The sequence below is a fragment of the Vespula pensylvanica genome, chromosome 18 (genome assembly GCF_014466175.1).
Source record: "Vespula pensylvanica isolate Volc-1 chromosome 18, ASM1446617v1, whole genome shotgun sequence".
Taxonomy (NCBI): Eukaryota; Metazoa; Arthropoda; class Insecta; order Hymenoptera; family Vespidae; genus Vespula; species Vespula pensylvanica.
In genome coordinates, this window is record NC_057702.1 from 2,302,058 (window position 1) to 2,315,721 (window position 13,664).

General features: G+C 35.7%; 1 long non-coding RNA gene across 1 annotated transcript in view; it reads left to right on the plus strand.

Annotated features, from left to right (window-relative positions):
• Positions 1-1,456: 1,456 nt before the first annotated feature.
• Positions 1,457-13,664, plus strand: part of LOC122635400 — a 20,459-nt gene continuing 8,251 nt past the window's right edge. The window contains exon 1 of the long non-coding RNA XR_006328662.1: positions 1,457-1,589. This is a non-coding gene — a long non-coding RNA (uncharacterized LOC122635400). The remainder of the gene's footprint in view (positions 1,590-13,664) is intronic.

The window sequence follows — 13,664 nt, forward strand, 5'->3', positions numbered from 1 at the left end:
TTAGAAGAATCTCTCTGGGTATAATATGAATCGTTTTTGAGATTGTTTCGTGTGATAGGTGATAGATGATAGGTGATAGGTGATAGGTGATGAAGACCGGCGTAGCTTGTTGTTATCGGCTATCCTTTGTTCCTCTTTTTTTTCTTCTCCTTTTTCTTCGAGTTTACGGTTCCTCTTCCCCTTCTCTTCGTTCTCGTTACTCCTGGTGAGAAGCCTGTCGGTATCGCTACACAATAAAGGTCATTAACCAAATAATCAGGATCCTAGGCGGTGTCCAAGAGAGGCCCGGATGTCATCGAGCCCTCTCTTCTATTTATCTCCTCTAGTACAAACAACGGTACCCCATGAGTCTCTGTAAAGGCTTCTCAGAGTATAGTATGGTGTAGTATACGGTGCCGTCTTTATCTCTGTCGCGTTGATTGTTTAGGCTGCCGAAGCCCTCACGACATATCGGGGAACATCGAATATGAAAGAAAGAGAAAGAGAGAGAGAGAGATATATATATATATATAGATCTCACGATACAAATGTACAGGTGGTCCAGAGATTCATTTCTTTTCCTCTTCCATTCTCTTTTATCTTTATCTATCTCTTATTCGTACTTACTCATACAATTACTTATATTACGCTTCAATAATCTACCTAGTATGTATTACGTTTGCTATATTGAAAATCATTGATATAATCGTGTTTATTATTCAACTCGACTTACGTATATTTTTATTTGATACGTACAATTTTATTTGATTAATTATCCCGAAATTTCTAATTCAAAATCAGCAAAGATATTACGTTTATAAGTGTCTTCGACGGTTATCATATCTCACGCTCATTAGTATCATCATCAACGTGCGTTTTCAAATTTGTAGAGAATTGTGGTCACTACGATTGGCTTTCTTTTTTTTTATCTTTAACGTATCGACTTTCTTATCAGCGAAGATTAATTTCAGATTTTTAAAATGTCAGGCTACAATATAGGATATATATATATATATATATGTATATGTTTGTAAGTATTGTAGAAAAAATATAGAAACTGTTGGTCGAATAATATTAATCGGTTCCTAATCTTTTTAGATAATATCGTTCACTTACATAGACGAGAGAGAAGTGTTATATGTATTGGTAATAAGTTACGACGAATTACGAATTGATTTGAGTTAACAGTACGAGCTCGACTCTGTTCGCGATCGGTAGAAAATTGCTTTGAAGTATTATATTTACATAAAAAATTTGATCGATCTACGGGATCTAATAGAGATAGCTAGAGATAGTTAGAGATAGCTAGAGATTGGGAGATTAAGTAAAAGAAAGAAAAAGAGATAGAGATATTAGAAATTTGCCCGATTGATTTGAACGTTTGATTTTATTCGTATTATACAATCGTACGATTCGAACGGACCATCTCGATTCTCTTTATTTTATTTTACATACTTTACATATATACATATATGTATATGTATATATATATATATGTATATATGAGAGCGAATTATATGTTAATTAAAACGTCATGCTAAATTGCAATAATCAAGATGTGTAATTATGTCGACTTTTGGCTCGATGAACAGGACTTTACGAGAACGGCTGTGAGTATCGTTGAAATGATTTACACATCGTTTCGTTTCGTTTCGATTTTGTAATGATACAAAGAGAAGAAAAAGAAAAAGAAAGAAAAAAGATATTTGATTAAATTTAGATCATGAAAAATAATACGGCAATATCTGTTTCTGCGAAAAACAATAGATCATTTTTCATCTTCCAACTCGAGTTATTTCGAAATAGAAAAAGGAATTAGTTCTATATATGCATATATATATGTGTGTGTGTGTGCGTGTGCGCGCGTTATGTGAGAGTGTTACGAAGGTGATCCATGTAATTTGTGTCATTTCTTGTTCGGCGAACTTTAGCAAGTGCCTATTTGCCTTATCGACTTGCTCTTTCTATCTCTCTTATATTATCCATCGCTTCTTTTCTCTTCTCTCTCTCTCTCTCTCTCTCTCTCTCTCTCTCTCTCGTTCTTCTCAAGAAGAATACTATGTGGCACGCAATCTTGAAAGAACGCACGTAACTCGCATGCTTTCACTGCGTTTTCGACGAAGAAAAGAGGTACCTACGAGCATCTTGATAATAATAGAAGAAAGCGTACGACGATCATCGTTGATTATAAAACAACGAGCTAAATTCGACGTCCTAGACGTTTTATCATCTGAATCTTTCAATCTAAAGTACAAAAAAGAAAGGAACAGAAACAAAAAAAAAACAAAAAAATAGAAAAATAAAAGGAAAAACGAGAAATAAAAAGAAGAAAAAATGGTAAAGATAGTAAAACTACTTGACTTTCGTAGAAAGAATCTTTTCCTTTCTTTTTCTTTTTCTTTTTTTTTTCTCTTTTTTATTTTATTTTTTTTTCTCTTTTTTCTTTAATGCGACAATGCATCTCAAACTTTCAGTTGTTTATCAACGATCCGATGAATCTTGATATCTCGTTCGTGTTCACTATGAAAGAAAGAGAGAGAGAGAGGATACTTCCAGATAGTATCGCGTGTCAGTATTGATAAGATTAATTGTGAAAGGTCTGAATCAGGAAGACATACGTAATATTGAATGAAGACAAATCTTCAATGCCGATTTTCGGATTAACGAAATGAAAAAACTTGCTGAAATTCTCGATGAAATTTTTCTTTTATCTTGTACTCTCTCTTTTTCTTTCTTTCTTTCTATTTCCTTTTTGTTTTTGTTTTTTTTTTTTTTCCTATTTCGAAATGATTTCTACTTCTTTTCATTCTATTCCTTTCCTTTTTTTTTTTTTTTTTTTTTTTTTTTATATATACTCGCAAAAATCTTTTACATATATGTATAACAGGGAATAGCAGAATCGTGGTATCGTTAAAAAATCGATAATAGAATTAGTCACGTATGTATGTTTATAACCACTCGACGATTTCCGATCGAAACTGTTTATCTTTTCGAAATCGCAATCGGCCATAAGTCTTGCTATTGAATCGATCAACTTTTGCTAAGAAGTGAAAAAATAAAGAAGAACAATAAATTAATATATATAACATACATAGATACGAGCAATGATTTTTTATCGATTTTATAAAAACATCTCTCATTTCTTTTTTTTTTTTTTTTAGTTTCTCTCTCTCTCTCTCTCTCTCTTTTTTCTTTATTTTTAAGCGTTCGTCTTTTTATAGATTTTTCTTTTAATATTTTTCGAGAATCGAACGAATGATGAATAAACGATATCGCGTAGAACGAGCTGGCCCTTAAGGAATCGTTGAGACTATGCTTCGCTTTAGGGGTTGGTGTCGATGTTCTTTCTCTTTCTCTCTCTCTCTCTCTCTCTCTCTTTCTCTGTCTATCTTTCTCACTCTTTCCTTTTTCTTACTACGAGATGGGGGAGAAAAATGAGTGAAATCCATTAGAGGGGAGATTCTTCGTGTGCCTCTGACCTGGCCCGATCTCGACTAACTCTCACACGTATCCACGTGTCATATTCATGAATACGACAAATATATTTATGTATGTATGTATGTATGTATGTATGTATGTATGCACCTAAGTGGTACATACTTTAAATCGATCCATTTGTTAGTGAAAAATCTTTGGTTAAAAATAATGTCACGTGAATGGTTAATGGATATTTCGTTTTCTCTTATTAGCGTAATCATTCTTTCGAGAAAATGATAAAATTATTTTACGAGATAATTATCGATCAGGATATAGGATCACTTATATATAGGAATCTTTCGTACGTCGTAATATCTATATTTGTGTGTGTGTGTGTGTGTGTGTGTGTTCTCTTCTAAGAAAAACAAAAATCTCGTAAACCCGTGATTGATCGCAACCTCATCACGTTTCCTTCTCATCGTGTAAGAAAGGACCGTCGTAAAACCCCGTTAGGAGTCGAAGACAAGTAGATCATTATTGCGTTCGGCTAACGCCATCCCTTGATTTTTATTTCCTCGTCGACGTGATCCACTGTAAACGTAAACAGAAAAGGGGAATCATTTTTCATGAACGATTTAAAGAGAAATATAAATTATAAAGTTTGACGTGTCTCGTTAAATATTCTACAAAGGAGCGCATTGTCATATCCTGTGAATTATAATATTAATAATAATAATAATAATAATAATAATAATAATAATAATAATAATAATAATAAAAAGTAGAAGAAGAACAGCAAAAAAAGAAAAGAAAAAAATAAATGAAAAAGAAAGAAAGAAAAAAAAAAGTCGACTGCCCCAAACGATTCTTTTTCTTTCAATTTACTTTGATCATTCACACGATATATTCTTTTTTTTTCTTTTTCCCTTACTCTTTCTCTCTCATACGCGAGATACGCGCGTTACATGTGCATACGCACTTACAAAGCTACACTTATTATCGATAAAACGAAACATATGCGAGTACAATCGGCAAAAAGGATTCTCGCAACAAACGGTAACGATTACACCCGCCTGAAAGACAATCGAGCCTGACCCTGTGTCATGGGTTAGAGATCGGTTCGTTGCACTTGCAAGAACGACACGCAAAGCGAGTTATTGTTATTGTTATTATCATCGTCATCGTCGTCATCGTCGTCACCATCATCACCATTATTATTACTGTTATTATTATTATTATTATTATTATTAGTGGTCATTGTTTCTAACTGGACGATCTAATAAATCGATGGTTCTTTTTTTCTATGTTTGGACATGTGTTACGTTCAACGAACGAAATGATATGGCCGATCGGGAACTTCCTGAACCACCATGATTCTCTCTCTCGCTTTGTTTCCTTCCTTCTCTCTTTCTCTCTTTCTCTCTCTCTCTCACACACACACACACACACTACGTACGAACACACATGAACCCGTTCCTCTTCTCTTTTCCAAAGGACCGATCGTCGAGTCGTTTTGTTCCGGTAATGCGACGATTGTTGGCGCGAGCCTTGAAACAAAAACGCGGCCGAGCCATCTGTCGGCTTGCTAAAGTAAAAAAAAAAAAAAATAATAAAAAAGAAAAAAGGAGAAAGAAAGAAAGAAAGAAAGAAATAGAGAAAGAAAGAAAGAAAGAAAGAAATAGAAAAAGAAAGAAAGAAGGAGACAAGGATATATAGTGGCAGAGAGTGAGAACGACAGAGAAAGAAGACCGGGAGAATGAAAGAAAAGAGCATCCGCGAATGCGATGAAGGGATTGTTTTCTAGTGGCTTCTCGTTTAACCCCTCCATCTTCTTTTTTTTTCTTTTTTTTTTTTTCTTTCCACTAACCACTACTCCCTTCTATGAGAAATAGAGAGAGAGAGAGAGAGAGAGAGAGAGAGAGAGAGAAAGAGGGAGTTTAACCCTCTGGTTATATTATACATCTCGGACTCGATGATCGTCGTTTAATCCTTACCACCCTCCCATCCCACCCTCACATTCTCGATCATACTATCGCGTCGATTTTTGCTCTTCTCCTCACCTCTCCTCCTCATCATTTTTTTTCTTTTTTTTTTTTTCTTTTTTCAACATAGTTCTAATCTCGAAACATACAGATAGATACTTACGTACGTAATTGTTTCGTAATAAATAATTGATCGCGTTAAGATATCATTTCCGGTCGGACGATCGATCGGATATCGAATATTCATTACTACATATCGCCTGTGTTTTAGTATCTCTCTCTTTTTTTTTTTTTTTTGTCTATTTATATTATCGATCGATAACATAAAGCGATCTAATCTGTTATTCGATCGATTTAATTTATACGTATACCATTGTGTTTCGATGATAATGAAAGGAGATGATGTTGGAGTATTATCGAGAACAATTTTTAGTTAAAAGGAGCGCGTGTAAAAACTTCAGGGACACCCAGTAGGTGGTCGATCAACGATGCTGCCGCCGTCACCGATGCTCGACACGCACCCACCCCGCATAACGCGTAAATGCGGTGTAGTAGCGGGCTCGTGGATTCTAGCAATTACACGGGCTCGAGTACCCTCAGAAACGGGTGCCCATTAGGATGAGAGAAAATCAGGGGAATATACCAACGAGCGTATATATAGTCGTTCGATTCCTTCGATTCGTGTCCTATCGTAAATTTCTCTTTTCTTTTCTCTCTCTTTCTCGTCTTTTCTTCTCTTTTTTTATTTTTTTTTTTTATTTTTTACTTCTTCCTCGTCTCTCTATACTTCTTATTTTCAGTGTTTTAACGAATCGGAGAAAATTTAACGACGATTTTAGGCACTTGATAAATATCGATTCTTTACTTTCCGATAACAGTAAGATGTAGGTTCTCGCCATTAGAATATCATAGATTTATGTATCCGTCGATATACACCATGTGTATATCGTAGAAACTCGAGCAAGAAGCAGCTCCTTTATATCATCTTGTCTTAGCTTTTTTCGATATATCGAAGAAAAACGGCAAACCTTTCTGAGTGCTTCGCTATGTAAGCCATTTCGCTTAGCTGTGGGTTATCGGACGTTGGCGTCATTATACCCATAAGTATATATATACACACACACACATATACACACACATATATATGTTGCGATGTAATATTGCTAGGACTCTGTTGGAAACGATTAATCGTCCATGTCCGAACGTCATTGCCATCTTTGGTCATTTAATCGGAAATCTCGCTCTCTAAGTATATCGAGACATAATCGTACTTATTTTCAAGAGTTACAACGATTTTTAGAGAAAAAGAGAGAGAGAGAGAGAGAGAGAGAGAGATAGAGAGAGAGAGAGAAAAAACAGAACAAAAAAAAAATGTAAAATAAACTAAAGAAAATGAAAAGAAATTGAAAAGAAAGAGAAAACGTTTCGATAGAGAGGAATCGTTTGTTAAAATTATGAGTTAAACGCGATCACAGCGATAGGACCAATCAAACATTGTCGATGACACGATAATGAATTTCTTAACACCTCGATAACGGGACAAGGGGGATGGGGTTGGACTTGGTTGCCTGCAATCGGTCGTGTTAGTCGAGAGCCATCTGAATGACAGAGCGAGTGATCAAAGGACTCGATTCTGCGTTTGATGTCCTACGCACGCGGTTCCGTTTCAACATGAGTCTCTCTCTCTCTCTCTCTCTCTCTGTCTGTCTCTCTCTGTCTGTCTGTCTGTCTGTCTCTTTCTGTCTCGCGTGTATTGACCAAACCATTCGATTTCTACCATCGAATTTCAATGTCCCCTGTCCTAGGAATCCTATAGCTCAATGTACCTAGATCAATCTCTCTAGAATATTTCGTGAGCTAGTTGTAATTTTGTATAAAGAAAAACGAAGAGAAAAAGGACTCAACGAAATAAAAAAATAAAAGAGAGAGAGAGAGAAAAGAAAAAAATATTATATATAGTATTTATTATATATTATATATTATATATTATCCGTCTAAGCATCACTCATCTTTCACTCCCCCTTTTCTCTTTCTTTCTTTCTTTTTTTTGATCTTCTTTTCTTGCGAAAGATTTTCTCGATAAATATTAGCCTATTAGCGAGATTTCAATATTTCGAGAAAAAGGGGGGACGAGGGAGAGAAGGAGGGAGGGTGATAGGGGTGCAACACGTCGTTACATTCCCCTCACTTTCCACTTTCAACGATTCGTATTTGATGAGCATTCGTTTTAAATCGACGCGGAGACTGGCGAAATTGAATCTTCTTTCTTGGTCCTGCTGTGTTATACGTGTATATACGTATGTGTGTGTGTGTGTATGTCTTTCTGTTACGTTAGCGGAGGGTGAAGGAATCGTTGATCTTTTTCGATATTTATCGAACTCCTCGATTTTTACTTTATTTTTCTCCTCTTTGACAAAGTCACGAGTGTTGCGACGATCAAAAGCCAATTACAATGAAAGAGAAGAATATTTTCATTCTCTCTTTTTCTTTTTCTTTTTCTTCATCTATCTATCTATCTATCTATCTATCTATCTATCTATCTATCTATCTATCTATCTATCTATCTATCTATCTATCTGTTTCTTTCTCAATGAAAACAATTATACGTAAATTATGTTAACTTTTCGAAAAGAGCGAACGTAAGGCCTTCATCTTTCTCACGCCTTCGTCAAATTTTTCTTTCGAATCATTGGATAAACCGCAATACACACAATAACTACCGAATGATCACCTCGCGTGAGAGATACGCAACCCTTGAAAAAGATAATAGAAGAAAAAGGTACCCTTCTCTCGATCAAGCCCTTCGCAAAATTTTCGTGTCTCTTCTTCTCCGAGCTTTTTTCTTCTTTTCCTCTTCTTTTTTCTCCCTCTCTCTTTTTTTTTCTTTTTCTTTTTTTTTTTTTTTTATTATTATTATTTTTCTTTGAAACGTCGGAAAAAGGGTACGTTGACTTTTAACCCCCTCCCTCTTCACTACTCTCTGTTCGAGTAACATATATGCTACTGTTTCCATAAAAAAAAAAAACATATGGATAATAATCCTCGATCTATCTGAACAATTTTTTATTAATTAACTTTCTTTTTCTCCTTCACACACACACACACACACATACACATAGATAAAAATATCTATAAACTCGTAGATATATAACCAAACATGGTAAAGGAGAGTTAAGTGAAATTTCAATTACGTTCCGATCGAACTTCACTCAATGGGGGGTTCCTCTCAGCCTCAGACAATAAACTTTCACGCCTATAACAACTCTCCCCTTTTCTCTACCTCCTCGTCTAACCTCTCTGTTTCTAAAATGCGATCGTCTAACGTAGAATCGTCTAACGTTATATATATATATATACATCTATACAGGTTACATACAGGTCTCCGTTTTTTTATTGACTTCGAATAGAAACATTTCGTTTGACATTTTCACTGACTTCACTGACGTTTTTGTAGACACAGGGATAAAAAAAAAAAAATAGAAGAAAAGAAAAAAGAGAAGAAGAGAAAAAATGTGTATGAAAGGGTGGAGTGTACCAGGGTGTTAGAATTTCTCCGTTTTGAAAAAAAAGAAAAAAGAAAAAGAAAAAAAAAATATATATATATATATATATCTTGAGAATAGTGTCCTTCGATCGATTACTCTTCCACAATTGCGGATATTGCTTGATGTTAGAGAGTACCATTAGATCGAAGATATACGATTTCCCAGATGGTTTCCATCCAACCCCTCTCTACCCCTCCCCTCCTCTTACCAACTGCATCGTCTGTCTCTTTCTCTCTTTCTTTCTCTCTCTTTTACTATTGAATAGAATCACGATGCCATTCTTCCAACTAACATGAATAGAATTCAAGTTTGGTCTCTATTCGCACACGTGATGGAACGACTACTGAGATATCTAACTTCTTATCTATCGAATTGCGAATCTGACGATAGATTGTCCGAACGAGAGGGATGTCCCTTTTGGTATTCTCTATATATCATCCTGTTCGCACGGAGCTTTGTGTCGTAGATACTTTTTTTTTTTTTTTATTCTTTATTTTCTTTTTCATTTATTTTCTTGTTATTTCTTGCTGTCGTTATCGTTGTAGTTGATGTTATTTTTGTCGTTGTTCTTATCTATTATTAAGTAAAAAATATAAAGGACAAGCTGCACTGTTTGTTTCTAAATTTCATTAGATTTATATATATATATATATATATATTTTTTTTTTGTATTTTGTGAACATATGAATAGTTAGACTCTTTCTCTATATTGGTTTTTCTTTTTTTCTTTTTTCTTTTTAAGAATCATTGTCCAGAAAATAGTCAAAGTCCCTCTTCTTCTCGTACGATTTCTCTATTTCCATTTCGTATTTCATTGTACAGGGCAAACGCGATAGTAAAACGATCAGATCGTATCTTATTATCGAAAGAGAGAAGAAATCTAAAGGAAGAGAGAGAGAGAGAGAGAGAGAGAGAGACGAGAGTATATTCTATTTTCTATTCTCCTTTCTCTACTTCCGAAGATCGGAAAGCAACCACCCCGTTGATTTTAAACTTTTAAATTCGCTTTATCTAACCAGTCACGGAAAAATGGTCAGACCTTAAGGGATGCGTGAATGTAAGTAAGGAATGAAATTCGATGGAGGGACGGTCAACAACGACCATTGTTATTTCCTTGTTTATGTTCGAAACGTGAGATAGATCGTAAGAACACGATTCGATTCTTTACTTTGCAATTTATTTGACCGAATAAATGCGAATAAATCTCTTGGATTTTTCGAAATGATCGAAAAGGAGGGAAACGAAAAGAGAATTAAAAAACAAAAAGATTGCAAATATTGGAGCATCGAATATTAAATAACTGATCGTCGTAGATTACGATTGAATATGATTGATTATTATTATTATCAAGAAAAAAGAAAAAAACAGTTGTTCTGATCCGATGAAACGCGATTAATTTAAAGAGAAGATGGTCGTCGTAACTCGGAGGAAAATGGAACATTCATTTTTCCTTAATTACGATGTTGCGGAACATAGATTACGATGTTGGCTCGCGCTCAAAAACATCTGTTCCCCTTCCCTTCTTTCCTTCCTTCCTTCCTTCCTTCCTTCCTTCCTTCCTACGAGTTCTACCCTTATACGTTAACCGAAGGGCTGATAATATCCGTAGGGGTTTTTGTACTTCGATCTTCGACCAAGTTCTCTTAGTTTTCTAAGCAAAGTTAGGGAAAAAAATATTTATTACTGAGAATCGAACGATGGTACATGAGTATCTTAAATAAGAATCCAATTAGATTAAAACGTGCGTTTAATAATTAAAAAGAGAAAGAAAAAAGAAAAGAGAGATATATCAACGAGAGAGAGAGAGACAATTCCTGTTTCATTCAAAATGTAAGTTTTTTTTTTTCCTCCATTAAAAATTTTCAATGGATATTATTATTCACGAATTTTTATACAACTGTCACTTCTTCTTTTTTGCTTTTTTTTTTTGTTTTTTCTTTTCTTTTCTTTTTTTTTTGTCTTCTTAACGCAAGCACGATCCATCATTTGGCAGAATTTCGTAACGGCTTCGTTCGAATGGTCGAGGAATAATTAAGCGGCCTGTCGCTTAACGCGAGCTTTAATTAAACTCAAAATAATCGAGTTTGGTTAAAAGTTTTTGGCACGGACAAGCATAGCACTTCCTCTCTCTCTCTCTCTTTCTCTTTCTCTCTTTCTCTCATTCTCTCTCTCTGGACCTCGTTGAACGTATACGAACTCGTATGCGTGTGCAAGCTTTCGGTCTTTCCACTGCGATCCACGCTATTAAATTTATCGTTCTCCTCGACTCGAGTTCGTTGAGAAGTTATAATCAAAATAATATATACATATATTATATATATAATATATTTATATATATATATATATATATTATATATATATGTACGTATATGTATACCAGTGTCAGAAACGTTTAACGATGGCAAGTAAAAGGACGATTGAACTAATGGCTCAATTGGATACATTTCATTAACTTCTGATACGATTCAACCTAGAACAGCACAGAACTAGAGAAATCATTGATCAATTTAAAGACAAGAATTATACTTAACCATTTCACAACGAATAAGAATCGTCGTGGGATAAAAATTGCATAAAAATTGTTTTTATATTTTTGCTCTCTCTTTCCTTTCTTTTCTTTTCTTTTCTTTTTTTTTTCGAATAAAATAAAACAAAACGAAAAAAGACAAAAAGAATAAGAAGAAAAAAAGGGACGAAGAAGAAAGGAAATAAACAAAATAAAACAAAATAAAACAAAACGGAATGGAACAAAAAGTGAATAAAAATTTTACATTTCATATGCATTATAAGAGTATATACATTGTAAAAAAATAATAACAAACGGTGGTATCACCCTCTGGTTATTATGGATATCAAGTTGGCATTAGCTTTCACGTAACAGCCTAGCTAACAGAGTGAGAGAGAGAGAGAGAGAGAGAGAGAGAGAGAGAGAGAGAGAGAGAGAAAGAGATAGATAGAAAATTAATGTGGGACATGAGATAAAATTAATTTAACGGCGAGTTGCGGCTGCGAGCCAGCCTCCGGCTGTGTACCAAAGCCTGGATCACAATAGTAGAATGGCCGAGCTGCTGGTGGGCACAGCAAACTTCGAACCCACCAGGACGACGGTGGTGGTGGTGGTGATGGTGGTGGTGGTGGTGGTGGTGATGATGGTGGTGGCGGTGGTGGTGGTGGTGGTGGTAGTGGTGGTTCTCCCTTTCTCCCACCATCGCCATCGCCATCAGTACCGTCGACACCGGATCCACACGGAAGTACAGTGTTACTGGACGACCAAGGCTATGGTGCACTCGAACCAAAACATAATTAGCTTGCATTGTTAATGCATCAATATTTGCACGCTGTCCTGCCACACCGTAGTACTGGCAACAGCAGCAGCAGCAGCAACAGCAACAGCAACAGCGGCAGCACGTGGCTAAAACACGATTTCCAATAAGCTAACACTTTGTTGCAATGGTTATTAAGCTCGTAGTATCGATTTCTGATTTTGATTTCTCTACGTCATGGTTGTTGTCATCGTAGTGGTCGTTGTTTATTACTATTCTCTTTTTCTTTTTTTCTCGACCGTTTCTTGTGTTTTTCATGGAACGATTTTTTTTACAACATTGGTCTATAAAACGGATAGTTCCATCGAGGCGTTCTAGTCTTACTTTCTTAAAATAGATTTCACATTAGTGGGAGGAGTATGGAATGAAAGGAAGGTTAGTAACAAGCGCGTGCACGAAGAGAAGAACGAACGAACGTACATACGTACATACATACATACATACATATATATATTATATATATGTATATATATATATATATATACCGGATCTTCCCTACTTGATCGTCTTCCGGTTGTTCGCGTGCCACCGTAGAATATTATCGTACACATCTGGATCTTCTCCTTGTTCTCTCTAACTCGATCTTGACCTGGCAACCTAATTCTTAGCTTAGGAAAAGACGCTCGATTGATTGCCTTCCTTATCTCCTTCTCTCTTTCCCTCTCCCTCTCTCTCTTTATTTCCATCTTATCGATTCTCTCGAAAACTTCAAATTCTCGTGGCACGTAGTTATCTTCGATTTTCTAGAACGTTGACCTTGAACTCTTGAAGAAAGCCGATAGGAGAGCTGAGAAATCGTTAAGTCGAGAGTCTCCCCTGTTTGAAACGAGAGAATGGAAAAGAGACAAGCTGCCGGGTACGAAAAAGGTTCCTCCTCCTTCTTCTATCGAGGAGGAGGTCCCAAAAAGAAAAAGAAGAAAAGAAAGAAAGAGAGAGAGAGAGAGAGAAAGAAGGCCCAGGGTCTTCCGTTAGTTCATCGTCTTCCGGTGACTTCCGGTGGCCTCTAACTAGGGACAATACCTTGCGTATGCGCGACGTGCACGCGGCGTACAACAATCGCGTCTCAAGTTCCTCCAAGCAGGGGGGCGGTCCTCCCTCTTTTTCATTTTTTTTTCTCTTTCTCTCTCTCTCTTTCTTTTACGCACTCTGCCCCTTCTCTCTCTTGCTCTACTCTTTCATATATATATATATATATATATTTCTTCCTTTTCTTCTTTCTTTCTTTTTTTTGACTACTTACGTAGCTCTCAATGGCACGTTAGAATGAGAGAGAAAGAGAGAGAGAGAGAGAGAGAGAGAGAGAGAGATGCGATTCTGTCAAGCACACAAATTATAGACTTCTGAGCACGACCGTTGACGCGATTACTCGTAGCTTCGTCGATCACTATTTTGGCCACTCGTTATATATATATATATAT